Source organism: Haliotis rubra, unplaced genomic scaffold (assembly GCF_003918875.1).
Source record: "Haliotis rubra isolate DU_JTF1 unplaced genomic scaffold, ASM391887v1 Scf422, whole genome shotgun sequence".
In the NCBI taxonomy this organism is placed as follows: Eukaryota; Metazoa; Mollusca; class Gastropoda; order Lepetellida; family Haliotidae; genus Haliotis; species Haliotis rubra.
In genome coordinates, this window is record NW_025767105.1 from 680,566 (window position 1) to 706,982 (window position 26,417).

The following is a 26,417-nucleotide window of genomic DNA, read 5'->3' on the forward strand; positions in this document are numbered from 1 at the left end:
TGACGGAGGTACCTATATTCAGCTGGCGTTGTGATGCGTAGACCACAGGCCCTCGTGTCTTTGCGAGGATTAGATTTAAAAAATATTATTTTTGAGGTGACCGCTGACTCCAAATACTTCATAGTACAATACATCATGTATTCTTCCACTTCTTGGTCTATCTACGGTGACCCCAGTCTGTGGTGCTGAATAAGTCTTATAACCGTGATACGGAGGCATCCGAGGGCGTTGGCAACAGCATTGTATGTGGACCCCATCTGCACCATTCCAATGTCTCTTTTTCTCTCTTCAACTGTTAATAGTGGCATATTTATCGTACTTGTGTATCATACAATGCATTCTAGTCTCTCTTTATACCCTATAGAATCATTCTACAGGTGAAATGGATGCACATACTGCTTGAATATTGCTACGTTCTGGCGACTGATATTGCTATGTGTAAACAGGAAATGGAAAAATGTTACTTTGGAAGCAAAAATGTTAACAAAGATAATTTTAAACGTTCCTAAACACTTTTTCACAATATCAAAGACACGTTTTACTTGTTTTCACAAATGCAAATCAGCAGAAAATGTTTTATAAGACTGAAATCATAGGAATCATTCTTTTACATTTTTACACACTCAACAACAGTTGTTTTTTGTTTTAATAGTTTTAAAATGGTCACTTTAAATGGTTTATCTTTGTCTCAAAGCAGAATTTTATTTCAACTTTTTGAACATCTAAATCACTGTTATTTGTTTATTTCGAAAAATAGGACAATATAACTGTTCTGAAAAAGATGCATTTCACCTAAATATGAATGCATTTGAGAATATTTTTATTCGTGATTTGCATAAAGCTCTGTTGTTAAGCTTTCTTGTTTAGTGTTTAGTGTATTTCTCGACTGCATACTGGACCTTGAATCAAATGCTGGGAATTCTCCTCATTATCTTTGCGGCTGAATGATGGGTGTAAATAGTGACTACAAGAAATATACTCAAGCCCTTATAATTGAGGAAATACCGTAATCTAACCTCCCAAACCAGTGGTTGAGAGCATGACCAACACCGATGATCCCTATGAGTCAGCTCTGACAAGCTTGTGATACTGGGTATATAGTTTACAACTGAATTACCTGATCATCACAGAGCAAGGAATTCAGGATCTACTGAGACCGAGCCTTCAGCTGCTCACACAATGCACATATGTATCCATATCGCATATCCAACTGCCAGAAATCTACGGAATGCATTAAGGGTGTGTAAGTTGCAAACACAAAGTGGAGTGAGTGAATGAGTGAGTTTAGTTTTACGCCGCACTCAGCAATATTCCAGCTATATGGCGGCGGTCTGTAAATAATCGAGTCTGGACCAGACAATCCAGTGATCAACAGCATGAACATCTATCTGCGCAATTGGGAACCGAAACATCAAGTGGAAGAAATTTTCATTCTGCCGTGAACGAGTGAATCTTGTTTAACGCCGCAGTTAGCAATATTCCTGCTCTATCATGGCCACCCGATACACGTTTACAAAATGTATATCGATTTCGTAGATACTAGATAAATGAATGGGATTGAGAGGATGTGGTAACCATAGTTATTGTAACTGGTTTTCTTTAACCCTACCTCGAGTGAGTGAGTGAGTTTATTTTTATGCTGCGCTCAGCAATATTCCAGCTATATAGCGGCGGTCTGTAAAACATCGAGTCTGGACCAGACAATCCAGTGATCAACAGCATGAGCATCGATCTAACCCTACGTCGAGACCTGCATAGACGGTACTATTGGAATCCACCTCAGTGGGGTCCCTCGTCACAAATATGGCCACCAATGCTACAGACATAAGAATATGTAACTACGTAACACGCTTATATAAAATGAAAAATTCAAATTTTGTTGAGAACAATGTTGTATTACATTGCAGCCATGCTAATCCACGTGAAAATGTGGACATATAACATCTGGCAGTCCTGTATTGAAATAATGATTGAAACGAACGTTTTGAATCTTGTAACACTTTTTCCTTTATTAGAAGATTTCTTGTGTCACCTCTGGCTTCAAGACCTTCGTCAAAACACATGACATCTTTCTGTAAAAATTATGCAGACATGTATATTCAAATTCAAATTCAATTTCCTTCATATGCCATGCATGTCTTTTTTATTGCGTGTGGAAAAGACTTCGTTTAACAGAAGTGCAGCTAAACTGCTATCTGAGCCGTTACCAACCCAAAACACACCAAAGTGTCTGCCACGGTGACATAACCACAATCATAATGCTGCCCATTAAGACAGTTTTACAACGCACATGGGTTATAAAAGCAATGATAAAACTATTGTGCCGACATCATGATAATTTTCGTGTTATCAGTTTCAAAGATGATTCAAATTTTATACCCAAAGCTTCACAGAATGTCATTCCGTTAAAATATCCAGAGCAGTTATGTGCTTAGCAAAACTGAAAACTTGACACTCGGGATTTTTTGGACTAGGTTTTTAATATTAATAGAATAATTTTGGTAGTTGTGCACAGAACATCTTGACATCAAAGGAAAACAAAAACCAAGTCTTACCGAAAATCTTTAACAACGACAACGTTCATGATGTCAAGGTACCCTCAAAGACGAAGTTCACAGCGTAGAGAACAATTCGATTGAGGTCTTGGGTAAGGGTTGTGGCCTCCTTTAGCGTCTCTTACAGTCACACAACGTCTCCTCATAGATCTTAGAACGTTAGTAAACACTCCCCGAAGAAAACGTCGCCCTTGCTCAACAAATAATGTTATATATTTGAATAGCACTTATTTCCAATGAAACACTGGTCAGAAGCGCTTAACTATTAGCCCCATAACCCAAACTGCCCGAAGGCGCTAGAAGGTTAATAGTCACATGATTTATCCCTCCGGGTACCCATTTTCTGCTGGGTGAACAGAGGCAATTTTTATAAAAAACTCACTTGCCTAAGGTGAGACCACATGTATCACATGTGCTTCGTTGTGAGGCAGGACTGAAGTCTTAGAAACTCTCAGTAGGAGTTAAGCTGACAAACACGATCACCCATCCAACGACCTTCCGCTCTCAACTTTGCTTAACTTCAACTGATTCGTGGCCTAAGCTCTATGCAGATCTTGCTAAGTCTCTGGTAGATTGACTTACTGACGAACACGTCGATCCAACTTGTCCCAGGTGTGTCCGATAGGACTGAGGTCGGGGCTACGCAACGGCCTAACTAGAACATGAATAGAACTACCGTATGCGGTCTTGCTTGAAAGTCAGCCCAGGGCCATGTCTCTGCATGCAGGTCAGGTTGCAAAAGCTGATCCTGTCCTGGCCAGCATTAAGTTCCCTCGAACGACAACAAAGGGAGAACGTCCGTGTGCGCACTACGAACCCCATACGCTTCCGCCACCAAATCTGCCCACTTCACGGACGCAGACTTGTGCGTGACGTTCACCTCGCGGTACACTCGGGCCCTGCCGTCGGCAAATCTCAATGAGAATCGAGAGTCGTTGCTGAAGACAACAGAATTCCACTGTCTTAGTAGTATATTATAGATAAGTTTAGCACCACCGCACCGTCGGAAGTGCTGTCTTAAATTGGACCCTTCCTGGCAGCAAGCCAATTTTTTTGTGTGAGCCCGATAGGTTGCAAAGCTTTATATTTAGATAGTATTGAGGGCTTGCCCAACCTTTTCAGCAACAATCATGTGTAAGCCCAGGCTTTTTTATAATGTTAGCTTCGCCACTGCCTTTATGAAGCATAAACAAAGGGTATCAAATGCCTCGCCCTATACATGATGAAATGCAGATTTATGGAACAAACATGAAAGTCAACCTGAAACACCTAATTACAAACATATTACAAACAGTAACTTACATATTACAAAACAATGCGTGTTGTGACCTGTATATGTTTACAAGGTAACAAAAAAAAGAAAAAGATTCAAGTGCCCTATGTTGCTTTCTGAGGCAATTGGTTAGTTTGGGTTTTTTGTGTCGCTTTAAAAACATCTTTGAGGCTTGAGGAAACCCGGTTATCACCAATGGGAGTAGGAATTAATTGCATCTGATTTGTTTGTTACATTCTAATTTTGGGAGAATTATGCGTTATGTTGTCATAGGAATAACACTTCCACCAATCAAGTGGTTTCTCGTTCCTCTTTGACTTTGTGTCAGGATTTGTAGCTTATCACGTCTGTGTTCAAATTGATGTGAATACCTTAGTATTTGGTAGTTTGTATGAGCGAGTAAATCCACGAGTCAGGTGTAAGACTAGGATACAATTCTTTAGGCTCCAGTTGGGTTCAGAATTTCTTCTCAACGCTGTGAACAACTTAATTCCCTGTTTCACCTGCACCAATCCCTTTTATGAGTTATTACTACTTATTAGTAATAATTCATAATGAAGTATTAATTTCAAATTCTAATCCATTGCTTGGTAAAGGTGTGCATGTATATTAATGTTTTAACTAAAACTGGAACGATGTAATTCATGACACGATTAATAATCAAACTAGAAATAAAATATACAGTAATGACTTTAAAAAAGAACGGAATACTACATCCTTTTGTTGGTGATCAGTGAGATTCAACATGTACACAAGGGTATTGTTCTGACCATATGAGAAAGAGGGAATACTCACATGGACTCTTCTACTAGTATTCCCACATATTTTGTTTCTACTTCATATCGATTCTGAGATCTCATGATTTCTTGACTTCTACCATGTATGTATCTTAAAATGTCTCTCAGTTAAATAGTGCTGCCAGTTTGGTTAATCCATTTACATTGTAATAATTCGTGTTGAAACATAGGGCTCTCACGAGTACTCGGGTACTCGGGGCCGAGTCGGGTAAAGCAGGACTCGAGTCCAATTGAATGGACTCGAGGTCTCGCAGGGAGATACCTCTAAACATCTCATGCAATCAAGATGGATGATCGTGAGAAAAAATCCAATGTCTGGACGCATTTTTATCTTGATTTAGTGGCCAAAATACGAAATGCCGTCTTTGTGGCGTTTCCCTTAGTTGCGCAAGCATTTGTCCTGTAAGCACCCACAATAAGCACTGTAAACCAGCTCAACAAGCAACGCTGGGGCAGTATGGTAAGTTTGATAGCAAAAGTCGCAAGCCTGTTGACAGGAAATGGTATGAAGGTATTACGCAAAAAGCAATGCTTCTGCGCGTTAAGGATATGCGACCATTAAGTCTTCTTAAAGGGGAGGGTTTCAGGGCTTTCTGTGAACCATTAAACCCAAATTACCAGGTCCCATGTACTGCGACAATTCACAACTACCTCATAAAGACGTATGAAGTTTGCAAGGAGAACAAAATATCAGTACCCAAAACAGTACCTGCCGTTGTCCTAACTACGGACGCGTGGATAAGCGTAGCCTCTCACGGCTGTATCACTGTCACTGCCCACTATACCTATGTTTGAACAACTTGTTTTCTACATAGATATTCAGTCGTTCTTATCCAGTGTATTTCAGTGTTACATATTCAACAATCAACACATACATACGCATTCAAAATAACATTCACACTTGGAGACCTGTATCCTTAATAGTGAAAGTTTTAATCACAATGAATACCATTGACGTGATCTCCGTTCAGCAGAGTTTCGGAAAAAGAAATACAATGTAGTGTTACTCAATAAATGGTTAGTCTTTAGTTTGAAACCAAAACTTTTTCACTATAAGAAATCTCAAATAAACATCAATCCTGTTTTACATATTCTTTAAGTTCCATAGTCGATCCATCTTTACAAGACACTAGTATCTAATGCAGCACCAATCAATGAATGCTTTATGTATGTGTCTTCCAGCTTTGGAACGTGTTTTGCCGCATTTTAACCGTGATTAAGGTTAATTGATAATGTGACTTATCGTCTAGGTGAATGTTTAAAAGTTGCTAATATGTCATAACTGCAACGACATATTAATATTAGATAATCTTGAAAGCGCAGTCAAACTTAAAACCAAAAGAAAAGAGAAGTACATTGATTGGTTTCTTTTCCCGGACACATCCAATCATATTACAACATTTACAGGCGTAATAAAGTATCACCGGCCCAGCTCATAAATATTAATCACATAATTGATCGCGTAGAACTGGGTCACAGTGACACTTACGTTGCCTTCACATTCTGTTTGCAATAATAAAAAAGGTAATAGATACTTCCATTGACATTGAATATCAATTGCTTTATTCAGGAACGTTTGGATTCACATATACATGTTGCATTATTCGTAGATTGGAAGTTGGAACAGCTACGTGTATGCTTGAATGTTGGTTTCAGATAAGCATCCAAATTGTCGGGTACTCGGGTCCGAGTCGGGTCTGACACCTCGAGTACTCGAGTCCCAAATTTTGGACTCGTGAGAGCCCTATTGAAACATAGCCATGTTCATCCAGTTGTCCCATGACTCTATATTTCTTTAATATACACCCATCGACACCCCATCCACAGATCCACAGATTCATAGGCAAAATAACTGATTAATGTAGTTAGTGTATGCTTGACGCGACAGGTCGGAAAAATAAAATAAAAGCAAAGATGTACATTTTATATATTTTTTATTTCTTGAAATACATCTTCGATTGAGATACTCGTGACAGAGAATGTCTTTTGTCTTGTCATGTTTATTGTACATGAAAGATATTTTCGACCTGGAAGCCCCAACTAGGCTGATCTCCTCACGTATAGAACCAGGTATTTCTTTTGTGTTGAGCTTTTGGTGTCTTTGGGATGCTGCTGTTTGGGCTTCATGACAAGTAATTTCAGATGTGTTTTCACTACATGGACGAGTCCAGATCTCTCTCTTGTAGCTTGGCTTTGTGGTTGATGCTTCCATGTCATTATTATGGTTTCCTGATCTCAAATGAAGGTAAGTGAGCTGAGAAAAGGGCTTTTGTCACAGCCTTATTCAAGATTACTCTGTTCATCATCACTATCATCAACCTTATCAGATTCCATATCATTATCTACTACCTTGATCATACTTATACGGGTCAGAAAGTCTTTCATGATAGGTGCCATGAAACATTTGATCCTGTGCTTAATGACCGATTGATCAGTGCTTGGGTCCATCTCCTTTAGACTGTCTAAGATGGTCTGAAACAAGGATGCCTCTGGGAAGTAATTGGTAAACTCTATGACATGTCCTGAGGAAGAGGAGGTGGAGGAGGAGGAGTGATGTCAGATATAGTCTTTGTTAATTCCATATCTGTCTAATTCGGATAGAGTGAGTGGGTGTGTTGGGTTTCAGGCCGCTTTTAGCAATGATCCAGAAATATCACGGCAGGGGAAACCAGAAATGGGCTAATTCAGATAGAAACGACTATGGTAGATTAACAGAGTTTGTGCTTTCTGCTTTAGTGAAACCTAGAAAAGAGTCCGTCAGTAATGTCTTCTCTTGTTCATTGACTTAAATGTGTCTGACAGAAAGGGAAACTTGCTCTTAAGTTGACGAGTCAGTTGCGTCGTCTGAAATGAGCGAAAACATTTGTGTGAGTTACACTCACCAACGAACTTCTTTCTGATTTGCGATGAGCAAACATCGAGAAACTCGTAATAGTGAAAACTATATATTTCGAGCTGTGTTGTTTTCTATATGACCATTCCATAACTGGCCACATTTGATAATGTAAGAGTGCTACAAAATTGCGTTTTTCCTCGACATGATATGATCCCCAATTGCAATGTTTTCCTTCCAACTCCAACTACTGTTTGGAGAATTGAACGATTATTTTCAGAGGTCTGTTTATGGGCAGTAGATAGCTGGCAACAGATATCATCCGTATTTTGTGTAACTACCTTTCCACAAATCTTCTGTTTTCTCCACTCAAAAGTGATGTCATTCAAACTTGACACGTCTCTTGATCATTTGTGGGATGAACTCGGCCTACGTGTGCACGAATGGCGCCCCAGATCAACTGTCGCAGGCATTGCAAGAGGACTGTGCCAGAATTCAACAAGGTCGAATTCAAAGACACACATTGGATCAATGCCCACACGGCGCAGAACAGTTCTGGGAGCTCATGGTGGCCACAACAGCTGTTGAAGACAACGCCCAAAGAACTAACACCTTCACTAAGTATACAAAATACAAATATGCGTTTCATTTTGGGAGAGTATATTAAATAAAGCTCAGCCTTCGGCAATTCACTGGATTGAACTGAAGAGTTTTTAAAGACAAAATTCAAAGGTAGTAGCAGATTATATCTACACTGTGGGCTGAAAGGGTTTGATGAAATTGAACAGAAAATGTTACACCATAGTCGCTGTCTAAACTTCATCATGTTAATATTCGCTAGATCTACGAACCAGGGCCCTTATTCGAAACGTTCGTTAAGAATTCTTAACTTTGATAGTAGCCAATGTGTTAAGAATGGGCTTAAGAAGTTCGTAGGTCTACGAACGTTTCGAGAATAGCTAGCCAGTATCTTATGGTATTAACTACTGAAGTTTGAAAACTGTATTTTGCCATTGAAGGTTTACGGACACGTTAACGATTGTACAGTATGGTGATGATGAATGTTGTTCAGTTGCCATGTTGATATCATCCTTCCATCTAATCACTATATATGTAATGGCCAGGTAAATCAAACTGCTGGTTTGAGGTTATAAAAGTAGAGTTTGTAACTTCTTTGAAGTTGCAGTTTGAGTCTTGGATATTTCTGGATATAATAGAGCCATATGATAGAGGTTTCAATAAGTCTGGTTGGTCTCTGGAAGCAGTGTATTTTCGTTTGTGCAGATTGTAAACTGTAATAGGACTCAGTTGGTGATACTTTGTTTGACCATTCAAATAATTTATGAAGTTCTCATTCACCAAATTTCCTTTAAGTCACTGGAGTTTCTAACACGAGCCCTAACTTGTATCCATTATTCTGGTGTCATTTGCAGAAAGGATGTTCTGTGCAGTATTGATTACATTTTCACTTATGTTGTGGTACTGATAATGACAGTACTATGGTCGTATGACGTAAACAAGTGCAGTCATTTTTAAGATTATGCCATACAATCCTCGATACATCACAAAGCTGCAATAACCCAATGTCAATATCTGGTGTAACATCCCTGACCGTTCAGACGTTGAATATGACGTTGAGGTATTGCGTTGCTACCGCCTCTTAACGTACGAAATCACCAATGGTCCGTGTGCAATGTGGCCTAGCATTGTAGTCAGTGAAGACTGGCCTTGTGGTCAGACGATGGTCAGCAAAATGTGGTACAACAACCCTGTCCAGGATGTCAGTGATGTACCGTTGTCCATTTAAATTTCGTCTGATCGTCACAAGGTCAAGTTTACAGTCAAGTGAGAGGCACCCCCACACCATCAATGAAGCCCTGTCAAACGATATATGCTCCAACTTATTCCGTTATGCAGTATTTCTGCGGCGCCAAGCACGAGCCTGACCATCAGTCATGAACAAAGGTAATGGAATTTCTTCCGAACAGTGTACCTTCCCCATGACCTCAAGTTCCAGTGGCGTTCATCTAGGCACTATGCTAGTCCTGGTGATAACAGCGGATGTCCTCTAGCGCTATACCTGGCCGATTTTAGGCGATTTCAGACCATTGTGTTGGACAAACGACGATGTGTTTAGAACGCTACTAGACATGAACGGATCACGTCTTGTGATTCTGAGATGGGCAGTTAAGGAGGCCCTATTTTTGCTTATCAACAACAGGTGGTGAAGTGACATGGGGTTTAACGTCGTACTTCAGATCATATCATGACGTGCATGTATGTGTATGTGTGGTTGCTTGTACTAGCCCAGACTTAAGCTGGTTTTACAGTGCTGGCTCACTGAGATACCATGCCGCAGTGAAGCAGCAGTCACCCCACTCAGACACATTATACTGACTCCGAGCCCATTAATGCAGAGCGCCAGGCAGGGACCAACAAGTACCATATTTTAATGTCTTTTGGTATGACGTGACTGGGGATCGAACCATGGACCTTCCGCTTTCCGGCGGATACTGTAACCCCTACACCATGGAGGTGGTCACTTATCAACAACAAGTTATCAAGCTGTTAGAACAGTTTACTGAAGCATGATATTTGCTCAATGACAGGTACACGTATTGCATCTGATGCTCGCCCTTGATCGCATCACGTGTTTATCTAAACTTAATCATACAAACAAACCTAACAATGATATGAATTGCTACATGCGATTAAAAATCCTAGGTGTTGCGGTACTATTTTTTCATTATTTCACAGATGAAGTGTTTCTTTTCGTAACATCTGACGTCTGCAATTCCTTTCTTTGTGTGAAAGAACACGCACATCTCGGGGCCGTAGGACGGGTCCCCGGGATACCAGGGGGCCCAGGTTGACCTCCCACGCACCCACTTGTACCTTCTGGAGCTCGGTTGTCGACGCATCCCGACCCACTTGTAATCTGTGGAAAAACGTTCAAACTGCTTGAGATTCAAAGCAACAGGCTCACTGAAAAAGTCGAGACAAGTCGGAAGTATTAATATACTGAACATCATTGAAAATGCACCAGTCTTAAATTGTCCATATTTTCATCAAGATGGATTTCAGCATGATAATGATCAATGAATATTACTTACATGATGTCGAAGGGCATGTCCAGTTGAAAAAGTGCCTTAGAAACAAATTCCTGTCCACAGTATGACTCTTAATTCCAAACTGAATCAACATGCAGCCACGCCATGAAAAAAGCGCGAATTTCATTCTGAAATCATACTGACTGAGACATTAAAAGCAGGTGTATGAGAACCGATCCTCATTGCTTCACTAACGATTGTGAAACGAGGACAGAGATGCCGAGGTTGGCACCAGCAGCAGGGATATTGGCCACTCCAACATCGTTAGGCTTCATAGACGACATCAGTAGACAGGCAGCACCCGTGACCTTCAATGACCTTGGCAACAACGTGTTACGACGCTCCATCAGGATCGCCATATTGACCTTGTCAATATCAGTGATTTAACACTGCCGACTGCCAGGACTGCTGCACTAGTTCAAGGTTGACGTGGGGTTCATCAGCGCTGACTCCATGCGACGCCGTGTACACGCTACAGGTCTCCATGCTCGACGTCCTTATGTTGGACCAATTCTGACAGACAGACACCGTAATGAGCGTTTACAGCCATTTTCAGTAAAGGTTACAACAATGACATGGTGTGGTAGTCACTGACGAGTCACGTCTTCATCTACGTAATGCTGACGGCCGACTACGTGTTTGGCGTAGACGTGGTGAACGTTATGCTGATGAGTGTGTGGTTCAGACAGACCTTTGGGTGGTGGGAGTGTCATGGTCTGGGGTGAAATAAATTACAATCACAGGACTGCCTTCATGGCTGTCAAGGGAGAGAGTTAATGCCCTTTATTACCGTGAGCAGATTCTTCAGAATCACATCGTGTCTGTCTTCAATCACCATCAAAATGTCCATACTTTTCAACAGGACAACGCACTGGCACACATAACAAGACTTTCCATGCAGTATCTAGACCAGCAACACATCCAGGTTATTCATTGGCCAGCACAGTCGCCAGATGTATCCCCAATCGAGCACACAACGAAATTGGTCAAAGTCTTTCGCGGCGACAACAGATGCTAAACATCCGGGAACTTGAGGCTGCACTACTGCAGACGGGGAATGCCATCCTCAAGAACTCTATGCGGACGCTTATTGACTCAATGAGGAGACGTTGAACTGCATGTGTCAATGCAAATGGCGGTCACACGCGATATTGACTTTTTGATTTGACCCCACGTGTGTTTGGTCCTTTCTGACTGTGGAACATTTAAATGAATGAGCGTCTTCTCTGTGTTGTTGTTTTTGTCAGTCGTCCATCTGTTATTATCCACTCAAAAAATATCAATTCCTTACACTTGCTTTTAATAATCTGAACTTTTATAAGTGGTGCGTTTTCAATGATGTTCAATATATAATACTTCGGATCCAATAGGGGTTTGAGCTATTATTTGGGTAGAAATACAAGCAGGGAATCTTTAGAGACCAGTGATTTGGTATTTGTTCCTTCATCAATCCAAGCATCAATTAATTCTCACAGAAATCTGCCTAGGCAATCGCACACAGACATCCCCAGGCCCACCCTTTCCTCCAGCACACCCCGGGATAATACCAAAACCAAACAACACACACACGACCAGTACCCACATATACACCGCCACTCATCACACATACCCCACCACCACCCATCACGCAATACCCCATCACCTACACCTCCATCCACGTACACACATTCCAAGTTCGCACACATATTAATAAAATCCTACCTTCCTTTCTAACATACGGTCGCATGCTGAGTATATATTGTTTCATGGACCTGGCCTTCTTCCTAGTGTTGATGACGACCAGATCACTGTGGTGCCTCCTGCAGCTGTTCCTGGCCGACTCCCACCCCATCATCTCATCTGACACCCGCACACACATCCCCGACCCCCTCAGTCGGACGAAATGCTCACGTGCTGGGCAACCTAAACTCCAATACAATATTTAAATAAATATAAGTGTAAATGTGGAACCTTTAACCATAGAAAAGAAACTTATCTCAAACTTCAACTTTACTTAATATCTGAATAAATTGACCCTCAAAGAATAATTACATGGCACAACGTAAAAGGAACGAAAAGCTGTTGTTTATTCAGGGAAGTAAACGTGTCAAACAGTTTGACTCATTTTATAGTACTGATAACTATGGTTAATCGACGTTAACAAGTACGGTCATTTTCAAGATTCTCACGCACAATCCTCCAGACTTCATACAAATATTAATAACCGAGCACAATGTCAGTATTTTGTGTAGCCTTCCTGTAAGATCCCCGAACCTCCTCTTCTTTGGTTGTATCAGAAGTTGAACCTGACCAGGGCCGTGGTTAACTTTTCTTTATAGGGGGGGCACTATCCATGCGAAGCATCCGAGGATTTAAGGGGCCCCCGGAATTTCTTAAAATTAATGCTCTCAGATGCAATTCTGAAGGTAAAATGGCTTCATTTATGTAATTTCCAATTTTGTATTACATTTCTTTTTTCCTGCTATGTTTGACCATTTTTTTGTCATGTTTTTTAATAAAGTTTCATTGTTCAAAATTGTAGCATTTGTATATAATGTTCTGAACTAAACTTTTAAAATATGTTTCGACATACATGTATCTGTACATATGCAAAACAACTGTTTTGTTCAGTTTAAGTGAGTGAGTGAGTTTGGTTTTACGCTGCTTTTATCAATATTCCAGCAGTATCACGGCGGGGGACACCAGAAATGGGTTGTTCAGTTTAAGAATCAATATAAAATAGTTGTATTATTAAATTCAGTTGAGAGTCCAGAAATTGCACGTGACATTTACATCATATACATGATATCTTCAGGTTTGTTCAATATTACTCACTCACCCAGTTTACTCATTGCACCTTAACAAGATAAGTCAGTCAGAAAGATTGCTATACATGTATTTATAATCATCCATGCATGAAATTAACACGTACATTTACAATTCCAAGGGAATATCAAAAATGATTTTGACTTCACTATACACTTTTAGCTGTATTTGAATTTCCTCCAGTCTGTCTTCCTAGAGTAGATAGTGCATGGACTTGGTATCAAATGTGTACTTCTGTGTGTGTGTGCAGCATGGCCAGACCAGTTAGATGTTATGTGCTCATTGTCCACACCTTGTACCTCGAAGAGAGGACATCGACAGACCTTTCACAAGCCACACTGCCGTCTGGTATGGTCACGAACACTGTCAGATCAAGCTACCACATGATCAATGGTTCAATTATATAGCATATGTTCATTGGGTTCATAATTCCAAAAATATAGCTGATAGTTTATATAATACTATATATTTATTTGTTCACCAATCAATGTTTGATTGTGTATTCATTGTTTTGTATGTTATTCTTTATTCTGTCTATCCTGTCCGGAGTCTAACCTGGTGTCACGTGGATTTACTACTTCTTCTAGTTAAGTCTTTTGTTCGTTAATTATCATTAGGTATTGCACACTATGCCTTCAGTTCATAGGTTTCCCGGTAGTCTATATCATTGCCCTGAATTCCTTATTTTATTTATTAATGGTTGTTGTAATCATATGTAATTAGGTGTATCATTCTGGTACCGTTCATCTGTCAGATTGGCTGCCCGCAATCCTTGCGTCTTTAATTGAGGTGTGGATTTCAGGGCTGCGGTGAGGGTATATTACTCATTCTCAATAATGGGGTGCAAATGCTGTCGCCGCCATGCTTCTCTTAAACTAATTAGCAAATGTTATTTTTAGTGTGGTTGAATAATGGTGCCAACCTGCCCATCATACATCATACATGAACAGTTCAATAACCCCCAAAGTATATTTGTTACAACTAAGGTAATAGGTCAGTTTGAAATGTTTGTTACTGTCGCCGGTAGCAAATCCTTACTTTGCTGTTTACTTAACTCACCTTGGTATACAAATACCTGGATATTAAACTCTGTCAAAAAAGAAACGCAACCCCTGTCCTCAGATATGAAAAATTCGTTTGAATGAAGTTATTGCTTCCAAACTAAATTTTATTCGAATGTATTGAAATTATACACGTAATTAATGAAGATTACCATCCAAACAACTGCATTTGTACGCATAAGTGTATTTTATTGCTTATTCCGTCACAACGCATGAAATGACCCTCATGGTGACTTCGCACAAAAAAACCACATGCAAATCATGAAAATGGCAGTTAATGTAGGGTGTATAAAAGCCCATGTGCTTTCGTATTATATTCATTCATTTGTCGCCGAAAAGCTGTGTTAAAATGCCACGATTGAGTGCTGCCGACCGAAATATCGCCATTGGTCGTGTTCCGCCGGAGAAAGTTTGGGAACTGTTGCACGGCACCTAAATGTTCACAAAACAACGATATCCCGACTTTGGAGCCGCTACAACAACTTCAATTTGACCAACGATCGCCCGAGAAGTGGAAGGCCAAGAATCACGACCCCTTCAAGATCGGTACATCCGGGTCCATCACCTGCGTAATCGGCATGCCCTACCAACCGTGACTGCCACACAAATACCAGGTTTGAGGAGAGTGTCAGCTCAAACGATTAGGAACCGTCTGAAAGAAGCGGGTTTACGTGCCTGTAGACCAGTTGTTGGACCTGTACTACGCCCCCTACATCTCCGCCGACGACTCAGGTGGTGCAACAACGTAAGGATATGGACTTTACAAAACTGGAGGCGCATCTGGTTTTCTGATGAATCCTGCTTTTTTGCAACATCACGACGGAAGAAAACGTGTATAGGAGACGTCATGAACGTTTTGCGCCCATCTGCGTCCGACAGGGGACAGATTTGGCGGAGAAAGCGTTATGGTTTGGGGATCCATCTCATACAACCAGAAATCAGACTTGGTGATCGTTGAAGGAACCTGACAGCCCAACGTTACATCAACCACGTATTACAGCCTCACCTTCTCCCGATTATTGACCAACAGACACAGATTTTTCAACCAGACAACGCCCGGCCTCATACTGCACGTGCAACAATGAACTTTCTGCAGAATTCCAACGTCAATGTCTTGCCATAGCCCCTCTAAATCACCAGACTCTCAACCCTATTGAACACCTGTGGATACTCTGGGTCGACGCGTACGTCAACGTCAGCCGCCGCCACAGACGCTGCAACAGCTCGGCGTTGCACTGCAGGAGGAGGGAGAGCCATTCCCCAGGAAAGAATCCGGCGTCTTATCCGTTCTTGTCCAAGGAGATGCCGTGCAGTGTTTGCAGCTCGTGGTGCTCATACGAGATACTGAGAAAGACGCCCCCCTGGTGACAAACTGGTGTCTGTGAGATGACTTTTGAAATGACAATTTTAAACATGCCCATCTTGGTTATTATTCTGCCAAATTTCAGACTTCTGTCTTAAATAATAAAAATGCTGTGTCGTCTTAAAACTTCAGATCAAAATCTCTAAAATACAGGGGTTGCGTTTCTTTTTTGACAGAGTTTAGTACATTAGGACATTGATATTCGTCAATAGTTTCATTTTCTGCAAATTGTTAGGCCAATGCATTCTTTTTAGATAAATGAATTTGGTCTAATGCCATGTCGCCAGTTTTGAGGAAATGTGCGTGACTAATTTTCAGCTTGACATGTACATGTGTAGAACAAAGCATAATCTTACCCATTCACTTTGAATGAATACAATTTATCTTTACATAAATGGTACTTGTCATTATTTGGGGCTTAGAATATCTCTCTGCATAACATATCTCAATACACAGAAAATAGTCCATGCGTAGAAATAAGAGTGAAATGTCCCTTACCGCCGCCAAATTAGCGAATTGTGCAAAGATACAAAGATATGTAGATTTTTAGTTTGCAAAATAAATTGCTCCAAAACATGCATATTATATCTTTATATGATTGTATTCAGTTTTCAATATCTTGAAATCTGCCCAGTTTAAGTCTATCTCAGGACAAGACAGTGTTTCTGAAGACATGACATTGTCTGAAATGTTCGTTACTTATATAGTGGTTTATATCTAGTGGTTGGAAAACTATTAAACCATGTTTCCCCCCTTAAATAGACGAAACATATGTTTTATGTTTGAACTTTCAGAGGATTTGTCACTTCATGGCATTTTGTTTCATGTGTATCCTGCGTTCCTAAAGTTTGGTTTCACACAGTTTAACCAATGTTTGCAAGTTCAGTATATGTTCTATCCAGCACTGTACTGGCTGGGATTATATAGTCTACCTTGCAAGAACACCGTTACAGAGTTAAGAAAACGTGTACTCATGACAGACTTGGTAATAAGGGCCATTGATATAACGAAAATTTCAGTGTTATGATTCTCTAAGAAGGTACCTATCTTGTTAGCTTGTATATTCAAAAACCTTCAGCTCTTGTATAATTCCGTTGGTTTTAAACAGCCCAATATGTTACCTTGGCAAAATAAATGATTTCACTTAAATACAAATGGTTGATTTATCAATATTTTTGTGAGCCATTTGCGATATGACACTCAAAAGAGTGTTAAATCAATACTTTGATGAAAAGAAAAATGTGTAAAAATATTCTAGGCTGTTCTGTTCATTGCAATAACATTGATAAAGAATGTATTATATCCACCAGCAAGATTCAGTGAGTGGTCAGGCTCTGTGACCTTGTTGTTTGTGTACATCGTTGTTCTCCATAGCAATGAAATGTTTGTGAGGGGAAGTCAAACCTCAATAGAAGGAATATTGCCGAGTGCATAGACAAACAAACATTTCTTAAACATTTGAAGGCCAGCACGATTTCTTGCCCTCCCGAAAACCCATTCCCTTCTATTGTACAAAGACCAACATTTTACTGTGAAAACTTTTGCTGAGTATAGACGTCATCCTTGTCATTTATAAACATAACATTATGCTTCATATAGATGTGACCGTAATCATACAATGGACGAAGCTGTCTTGTAACCATGGAATCTTTTCGATACTGATGGAGTCAGCTTCATAAAACAGTGAGTCATATACCAGTGAGTCATATACCAGTGAGTCATATAACAGTGAGTCATATACCAGTGAGTCATTTAACAGTGAGTCATATACCACTGAGTCATTTAACAGTGAGTCATATACCATTGAGTCATATACCAGTGAGTCATTTAACAGTGAGTCATATACCAGTGAGTCATATACCAGTGAGTCATTTAACAGTGAGTCATATACCAGTGAGTCATATACCAGTGAGTCATATACCAGTGAGTCATTTAACAGTGAGTCATATACCAGTGAGTCATTTAACAGTGAGTCATATAACATTCAGCAATATTCCAGTGAGTCATTGAACGGCAGTCTGTGAATTTAGCAGTGAGTCAATCGAGTCAGCACCAGACGGCGGTCTGTAAATAATCGAGTCTGGACCAGACAATCCAGTGATCAACAGCATGAACATCGATCTGCGCAATTGGGAACCGATGACATGTGTCAACCAAGCCAAGCAATATTCCAGTCATTAAATGTGTTAATGTTATTCCCAATATAAAAAGTAGCCAAGATGTAACGCGACTATGTTAGAGTTGGTCAAAATGCTTCATTTCACATTTGTTAATTTGATATGTGTTTTGTTTGTTTCGAAGGTCCCACAAAGTGTCAACGTCCCTTCTAGGATTTAAAACCGAATAGTATATTACGTCGTTATTGGCAATGTCAGATCAATAATCAGGACACAAAATATACAGACGTAATGCAACTGTGTTTTGATTGTGGTGCAAACGAAGATTCACACTCTCATACCATTCAGTTATTATAGTCACAACGTGATTTGAACCCAAACATAAACTTGTCATGCTACGTTACCTCGAGACCTGCATAGACGGTACTGTTGGAATCCACCTCGGTGGGGGCCCTCGTCCTCATAGCCAATCAGGTACCCCAAACATTTGGCGGCCTGGGGTGAGAATTTGAAACTTCCACACCCCTCGTGTTGGGAACACCGTACGAAACACTGCCGGAAGTCTGACGTTATCTCCAGGAGCAGGTAGTGGGGGTGGCTAATCTGATTGTGACATGTCACAACGGTCACAAATATGGCCACCAATGCTACAGACATAAGAATATGTAACTAGGTAACACGCTTATATAAAATGAAAAATTCAAATTTTGTTGAGAACAATGTTGTATTACATTGCAGCCATGCTAATCCATGTGAAAATGTGGACATATAAGCTCTCTCAGTCTCAGATATTTGTACTAAAAATAAAAAAAATGAAAGGAAATAATTTTCTTTAATCTTGTAACATTTTTTTTCCTTTATTAGAAGATAAGAGTAATTTCTTGCGTCTTTAAGACCATCGTCAAAACACATGACATCTTTCTGTAAAATATGCAGACCTTTATAATCCAAAATATTTCAATTCAATTCCGTTATATGTCATGCGTGTCGTTTTCATTGAATGTTGAAAAAACTCTGTTTAACAAAAGTGCAGCTTAACTGCTATCTGTGCCGTTTCCAACCCAAAGCGCATTTCATGTGTCTGCCACGGTGACATAACCACAACGGTAATGCTGCCCATTAAGAGCAGTCTTTACAACGCGCTTGGGATATAAAGCCCTGATAAAATCATTGTGACGACACTATGAAAAAATGTTCGTGTTATCAGTTTCAAAGATGATTCAAATTTTATGCCCAAGGCTTCACAGAATGTCATCCCGTTCAAATTTATACAGCAGTTATAGATGATAATATTTAAGACGAGCTAAAATAATGTCTCAAGACATCTCCCAATGCGATACCAGAGTGAGTTAGTTTGGTTATCGCCAAGATGAAACTATTTCAGTTTTGTAGACATACCATTAGTGTGCTTTGATGTAGCAGTAGAGATTTCTTTGTTAATTGCATATCTGTCTAATTCGGATAGAAACGACATCTGCTAGATTAACAGAGTTTGTGCTCTTTGCTTCAGTGAAACCTTGGAAAGATTCCATCAGTGCCCTTTGCCCTTGTTCATTGGTTGCAATATATCTGACAGAAAGGGAAACTTGCACTTTAGTTGACGAGTAGGCTGCTTTTTCTAAAATTAGTGAAAACATTTCTGAGAGTTACACTCAGCAACCAACTTCTTTCTGATTTGCGATGAGCAAAGATCGAGGAACTCGTACTGGTGAAAAATATTTATTTCGAGCTGTGTTGTTTTCTACACGACCATTCCATAACTGACCACGCTTGCTCGATAATGCAAGAGTGGTGCAAAATTACGTGTTTCCTCGACATGACATGATCCTTAATTGCAATGTTTCCTCGACATGACATGATCCTTAATTACAATGTTTCCTCGACATGACATGATCCTTAATTACAATGTTTCCTCGACATGACATGATCCTTAATTGCAATGTTTCCTCCCCAAAGACCTCCAACAACTGTTTGAAGAAATGAACGATTATTTTCGGAAGGTTATGGGCAATAGATAGCTGCAACAGATAACATCCGTATTTTGATTAACTACCTTTCCATAATTCTGGGTTTTCTCAACGCAAACATGATGTCATTCTAACTTGATATCTCCTGATCAATGTTCCTATACCAATCAATCAACCAATGATTCTCATCAAGATATGTCGGATAAACTATTGTTTCAAGACCGCAGATTTTCTAATGGGTATTTTAATAGTTTTTCATCCCTACGTATATATATAGAGTTGGTCAAAATGCTTCATTTCACATTTGTTAATTTGATATGTGTTTTGTTTGTTTTTCGAAGGTCCCACAAAGTGTCAACGTCCCTTCTAGGATTTAAAACCGAATAGTATATTACGTCGTTATTGGCAATGTCAGATCAATAATCAAGGACACAAAATATACAGACGTAATGCAACTGTGTTTTGATTGTGGTGCAAACGAAGATTCACACTCTCATACCATTCAGTTATTATAGTCACAACGTGATTTGAATCCAAACATAAACTTGTCATGCCACGTTACCTCGAGACCTGCATAGACGGTACTGTTGGAATCCACCTCGGTTGGGGCCCTCGTCCTCATAGCCAGTCAGGTACCCCAAACATTTGGCGGCCTGGGGTGAGAATTTGAAACTTCCACACCCCTCGTGTTGGGAACACCGTACGAAACACTGCCGGAAGTCTGACGTTATCTCCAGGAGCAGGTAGTGGGGGTGGCTAATCTGAATGTGACATGTCACAACGGTCACAAATATGGTCACCAGTGCTACAGACATAAGAATATGTAATTAGGTAACACGCTTATATAAAATGAAAAATTCAAATTTTGTTGAGAACAATGTTGTATTACATTGCAGCCATGCTAATCCATGTGAAAATGTGGACATATAAGCTCTCTCAGTCTCAGATATTTGTACTAAAAATAAAAAAAAATGAAAGGAAATAATTTTCTTAATCTTGTAACATTTTTTCCTTTATTAGAAGATAAGAGTAATTTCTTGTGTCTTTAAGACCATCGTCAAAACACATGACATCTTTCTGTAAAAATATGCAGACCTTTATAATCCAAAATATTTCAATTCAATTCCGTTATATGTCATGCGTGTCGTTTTCATTGAATGTTGAAAAAACTCCGTTTAACAAAAGTGCAGCTTAACTGCTATCTGTGCCGTTTCCAACCCAAAGCGCATTTCATGTGTCTGCCACGGTGACATAACCACAACGGTAATGCTGCCCATTAAGAGCAGTCTTACAACGCGCTTGGGATATAAAAGCCCCGATAAAATCATTGTGACGACACTATGAAAATGTTCGTGTTATCAGTTTCAAAGATGATTCAAATTTTATGCCCAAGGCTTCACAGAATGTCATCCCGTTCAAATATATACAGCAGTTATAGATGATAATATTTAAGACGAGCTAAAATAATGTCTCAAGACATCTCCCAATGCGATACCAGAGTGAGTGAGTTTGGTTATCGCCAAGATGAAACTATTTCAGTTTTGTAGACATACCATTAGTGTGCTTGATGTAGCAGTAGAGAGCTCTTTGTTAATTGCATATCTGTCTAATTCGGATAGAAACGACATCTGCTAGATTAACAGAGTTTGTGCTCTTTGCTTCAGTGAAACCTTGGAAAGATTCCATCAGTGCCCTTTGCCCTTGTTCATTGGTTGCAATATATCTGACAGAAAGGGAAACTTGCACTTTAGTTGACGAGTAGGCTGCTTTTTCTAAAATTAGTGAAAACATTTCTGAGAGTTACACTCAGCAACCAACTTCTTTCTGATTTGCGATGAGCAAAGATCGAGGAACTCGTACTGGTGAAAAATATTTATTTCGAGCTGTGTTGTTTTCTACACGACCATTCCATAACTGACCACGCTTGCTCGATAATGCAAGAGTGGTGCAAAATTACGTGTTTCCTCGACATGACATGATCCTTAATTGCAATGTTTCCTCGACATGACATGATCCTTCATTACAATGTACATGACATGATCCTTAATTACAATGTTTCCTCGACATGACATGATCCTTAATTGCAATGTTTCCTCCCCAAAGACCTCCAACAACTGTTTGAAGAAATGAACGATTATTTTCGGAAGGTTATGGGCAATAGATAGCTGCAACAGATAACATCCGTATTTTGATTAACTACCTTTCCATAATTCTGGGTTTTCTCAACGCAAACATGATGTCATTCTAACTTGATATCTCTGATCAATGTTCCTATACCAATCAATCAACCAATGATTCTCATCAAGATATGTCGGATAAAACTATTGTTTCGCACCGCAGATTTTCTAATGGGTATTTTAATAGTTTTTCATCCCTTACGTATATATGTATTTGGAATTTCAAATATTTAAAAAAATAAGCATTTGGTTGTTATAATTTTGCCAATATAATGCCAGTTTGTGTACATGCAACGACTGCACTGAAAAAGTGCTTTTTCAATATGAAGTGCAAGTCATGAGGAATGGTGAGCAGGGACATATAAAATGACCTATAAAAGGCCGTTTTACTTTTTGACAGTCATTGGCATTTTCTAGCTAAATGAAAGAATATCGTTATGCCACGACCCACTGCTGTAAATTGAAAACATTCTCATTGGACGTCTGGAGGCTGGGGAGTTTCTATCTGCTGTTGCACATCACCTCAATGTTCACCAGAGCACCATCAGTCGTTCATGGGGCTGATATCAACAAAACCAATTCTACCCAAGATCAGCCTCGAAGTGGCAGAGCTCAGATTACCACTGCAACGCAGGCTAGGTACATCCGCGTACTTCATTTGCGGAATCAAACTGTCACAGAAACTGCGAAGTTGTACACGTGCACTGTCAGGTTAGTGGAGAGTTTCGGCGCAGATTATTCGTAATCGGTTATGAGAAGCTGTACGATTACGCCAGAAGACCCTATTTTGGCCCTGTGACTACATCTACGTCTACAGGTCCAGTGTTGCATTAACGTTCGATTCTGGAATCTACAAAACTCGCGACGTATATGGTTCAGTGACGAATCACGCTGATGGAAGAGTACAGGTCTGTCGATGTCAAAATGAAGGTATTGTCCAAAATTGTGTCGCCCAGGTTTACCGATATTGCGGTAGGAGTGTCATGATGTCGGGAGCCATTTCCTATATGCAGGAAGCTAACCTTGTGCGGCGCGGTGGGTGAACTGGCTAAAGCGCCAGGCTAGTGATCCAGCGAGCTTGAGGTGACAGGAGGGGGAGGGGGATTGTTGACCGTGGAGGTGCCTCCAGGAGCCTCAAAACAATCTAATCCACCTCCCAGCTCCCAGCGCCTACTAAAAAATCGTGGTGGACTACTTTTCTGTGTAATGGACAAAAAAACAACCCCCATGCCCTCCCCACAAAAAACAAAAAAAAAACAAAGAAAAAACCAACAACAAGCATAAATTAAAAAAATTCGACCTTGCACAGGCAAACTCCGAATCGTTCTCGCTCACTGCCCAGAAACAAAGATCAGACAGGGTGGGTGGACAGGGTATGCTTTCCCCGCTAGCTGCTGGAAGATACTAGAATCTTTCTCACATACGCAATTGTCTACCAAATTGTCGAGTACGTGTTTGTATCATAGGCACCAGCCGGAACAATCTTGGTCGTACAGATTCTCTATGTTCCAGATACAGTCGTGGATCACGATTTCTTCTGGAACCTCTAGTGGGAGTCACTCTGGGGCTGTATAGGGTATATCTTTGTTTTTCCAGAGAACGCATTTCTTGCTTCCAATGCACTGGTCTATGGCACCGGACTTGCAAGTAGAGTTGTCTTGGTTGAACAAGGCAGGTACTTGGGGTATAGCACTGAGGCAGTCGGTGCATTGGTTGTGTCTGTCCTTTGTTTCTGGACAGTCGAAATTGGGTATATGTAGACAAAGGGTTGGCCCCATTTGTGTTTCAGAACTTGGGTCTGTTTGTGTCTCCGTTTGTATCTCAGAGTCTAAACTGCCTTCGATTCGCATTTATATAGGCTTGCGACGTATGGTACTTCTTCTTCGCCCCCTGAAGAGACATATTGCCTCGGTATAGGCTTCTCACGATAGCTTGCTTCCTGGCACTGTCGTGTTCTTAATCCATGCAGATGCATATCTCTAATTGGGGGTGCACTTCCATCGGTGGTGTGTGTGTGTGGAGTGGGAGTTAGTTGTAGGTGGGGAGCTTTCTAGTCCGTTTGGAGCCCTCCTAGAGGTAGGAGGAGTACCTCAACTGGGTTTTCCCACTACTATACTACTCCAACATGCAGAACACAAAAAGTAGTCCAACACACAGAAAAATAGTCCACCACGATTAGACGATGGGAGCCTTGGACCAAAAGGGTACGATGAGGGAGATTGCAGCCGTACCCCCAGCGTGTGTGTGTACTACTGGGTGTGGTGGACTACTTTTTGTCTTCTGTTGCCATATGTTGTTGTATTTTTTCTGCATACAGAGAATGGAGGACGAAAAGTGTCCCAATGCACAGAAAAGTAGTCCACCACGATTTTTTAGTAGGCGCTGGGAGCTGAATTGGACCGTTTTGAGGTTCCTAGAAGCATGGTGCACCTCCATGGTCAAGAATCCCCCTTCCCCCTACTACTGGTGCAGAGACGAAAAATCTTCAGGATTCAAATGGTTCTGAACATTGACCGCCAGAGGGAGTGATATATAGTAAGATAACACAAAGCCTCACACAGCACATGCCACTATTCGGTATCTTCAGAATGAGAACATTACAGTGATTCATTGCCTTCCAAATCGCCCAACCCCAAACCCATCGAGCATTTGTGGGATGACCTTGGCTGATGCGTAACGGCGCCCCTGACGTTAGATCAACTGTCGCAGGCATTGCAAGAAGAATGTGCCAGAAGTCTACAAGGTGGAATTCAAAGACTTATTCAGTCAATGCCCAGGCGATGCAGAGCAGTTTTGGGGGACTCATGGTGGCTACAACAGCTATTGAAGACAACGCTCAACTGGGAACGGACGCCTTCACTTATTGATCTTTGTATAAGCTATACATGTTGACAGACATTTAATCTTTTGCACTTTGAAATTTGGCTGCAACTGATACAGAATTACATCTCACTTTAAAGTTAGCAGATTGAATTCAGGAAAATACAACTATGCATTTCGTTTTGGGGAGACAAATGGCCTGATTGCGCCTAGCAGGCAGCAGGGCTCTCACTCTGATTTCTTGAGCCTTCAGTAACCCATGCTTGTCGTAAGTGGCGACTAACGGGATCGGGTGGTCATGCTCGCTAGCTTGGTTGACACATGTCATCGGTTCCCAATTGCGCAGATTGATGCGCATGCTGTTGATCACTGGGTTGTCTGGTCCAGACTCGATTATTTACAGACCGCTGCACTATAGCTGGAATATTGCTGAGTGCGGCGTAAGACTACACTCACTCACTGACTCACTCTGTGATTTCTCGTGGTTATTCTTCATACATCTTGATCAGCATGGATTGTTTGATGAGTTTCAGTTGGCCTATAGAAAGCACCACAGCACCGAGACAGCACCTACTTTTCAGCCGATCCGAAAAAAGGTCAAAAGAGACACTATAAACAGCTATGGTTGCACTGAATTCCAGTTCCTTGTTTCATAATAAAATAGTATTTACAAATTAATTTTAATTTTGAAGTTTAAAAAAAATCGTTTATCTATATTTTATTTCGAGGTTTAGACAGCATGTGGTTAACAAAGACGTCACAGACTGCCCCTATTTGTTGAGGTCGTACAATGATTCACAATTTATCTGGCTCACTGGTTACACCTGTTATGCGTTCTTTATGCTTATTAAATGTATGTTGGTAATGTACAATGCGATTGATATAATATCATTTCCGTACCAGACCGCCAAACTTTTCTAGAGGCGGAGCCTGGTTTTGAGATTTCCACCATTTCCAAATTTCCGTTTGTCAGAGTACGCTGTACGACAGAGCACGCTGCACAGCGTGTTTGCAAGGATTAGACTGACTGACTGACTGAGTTTGGTTTTACGCCGCTTTTAGCAATATTCCAGCAACATCACGGCGGGGGACACCAGATATTGGCTTCACACATTGTACCCATGCAAGGATTAGAAGGAGTGTAGTGTTGCAATATACAAGTGATTAGATGTATTAAATAATACTGATTAATATTTATATATCCTGTTGAATGAGTTGGTCTCAAAAGTCTGGACTAGTTATTGCACTAAGTTGCGCAATAGGATGGAGCCCAGTCAGCAGGAAACGAGACTGCTTTAGATGTTTGATTGGCATTTGTAATCAATGTTTTGACTTGGAACTCTATCAACTTTCAAAACAAGCCTTAAACCCCTCTTTTCAGACCAGCTTTTCTTCCCTGAATCTTCTCTCAACTGTGCACTTTGAGCATGCATTCAGCATGGAACTAGCACTATACAAATGGACCGTTATGTTATGCTATGAGAGTATATGAAACAAAGCGGTGTCTTCGGCTATTCTCTGGATTGAGCCGAAGAGTTG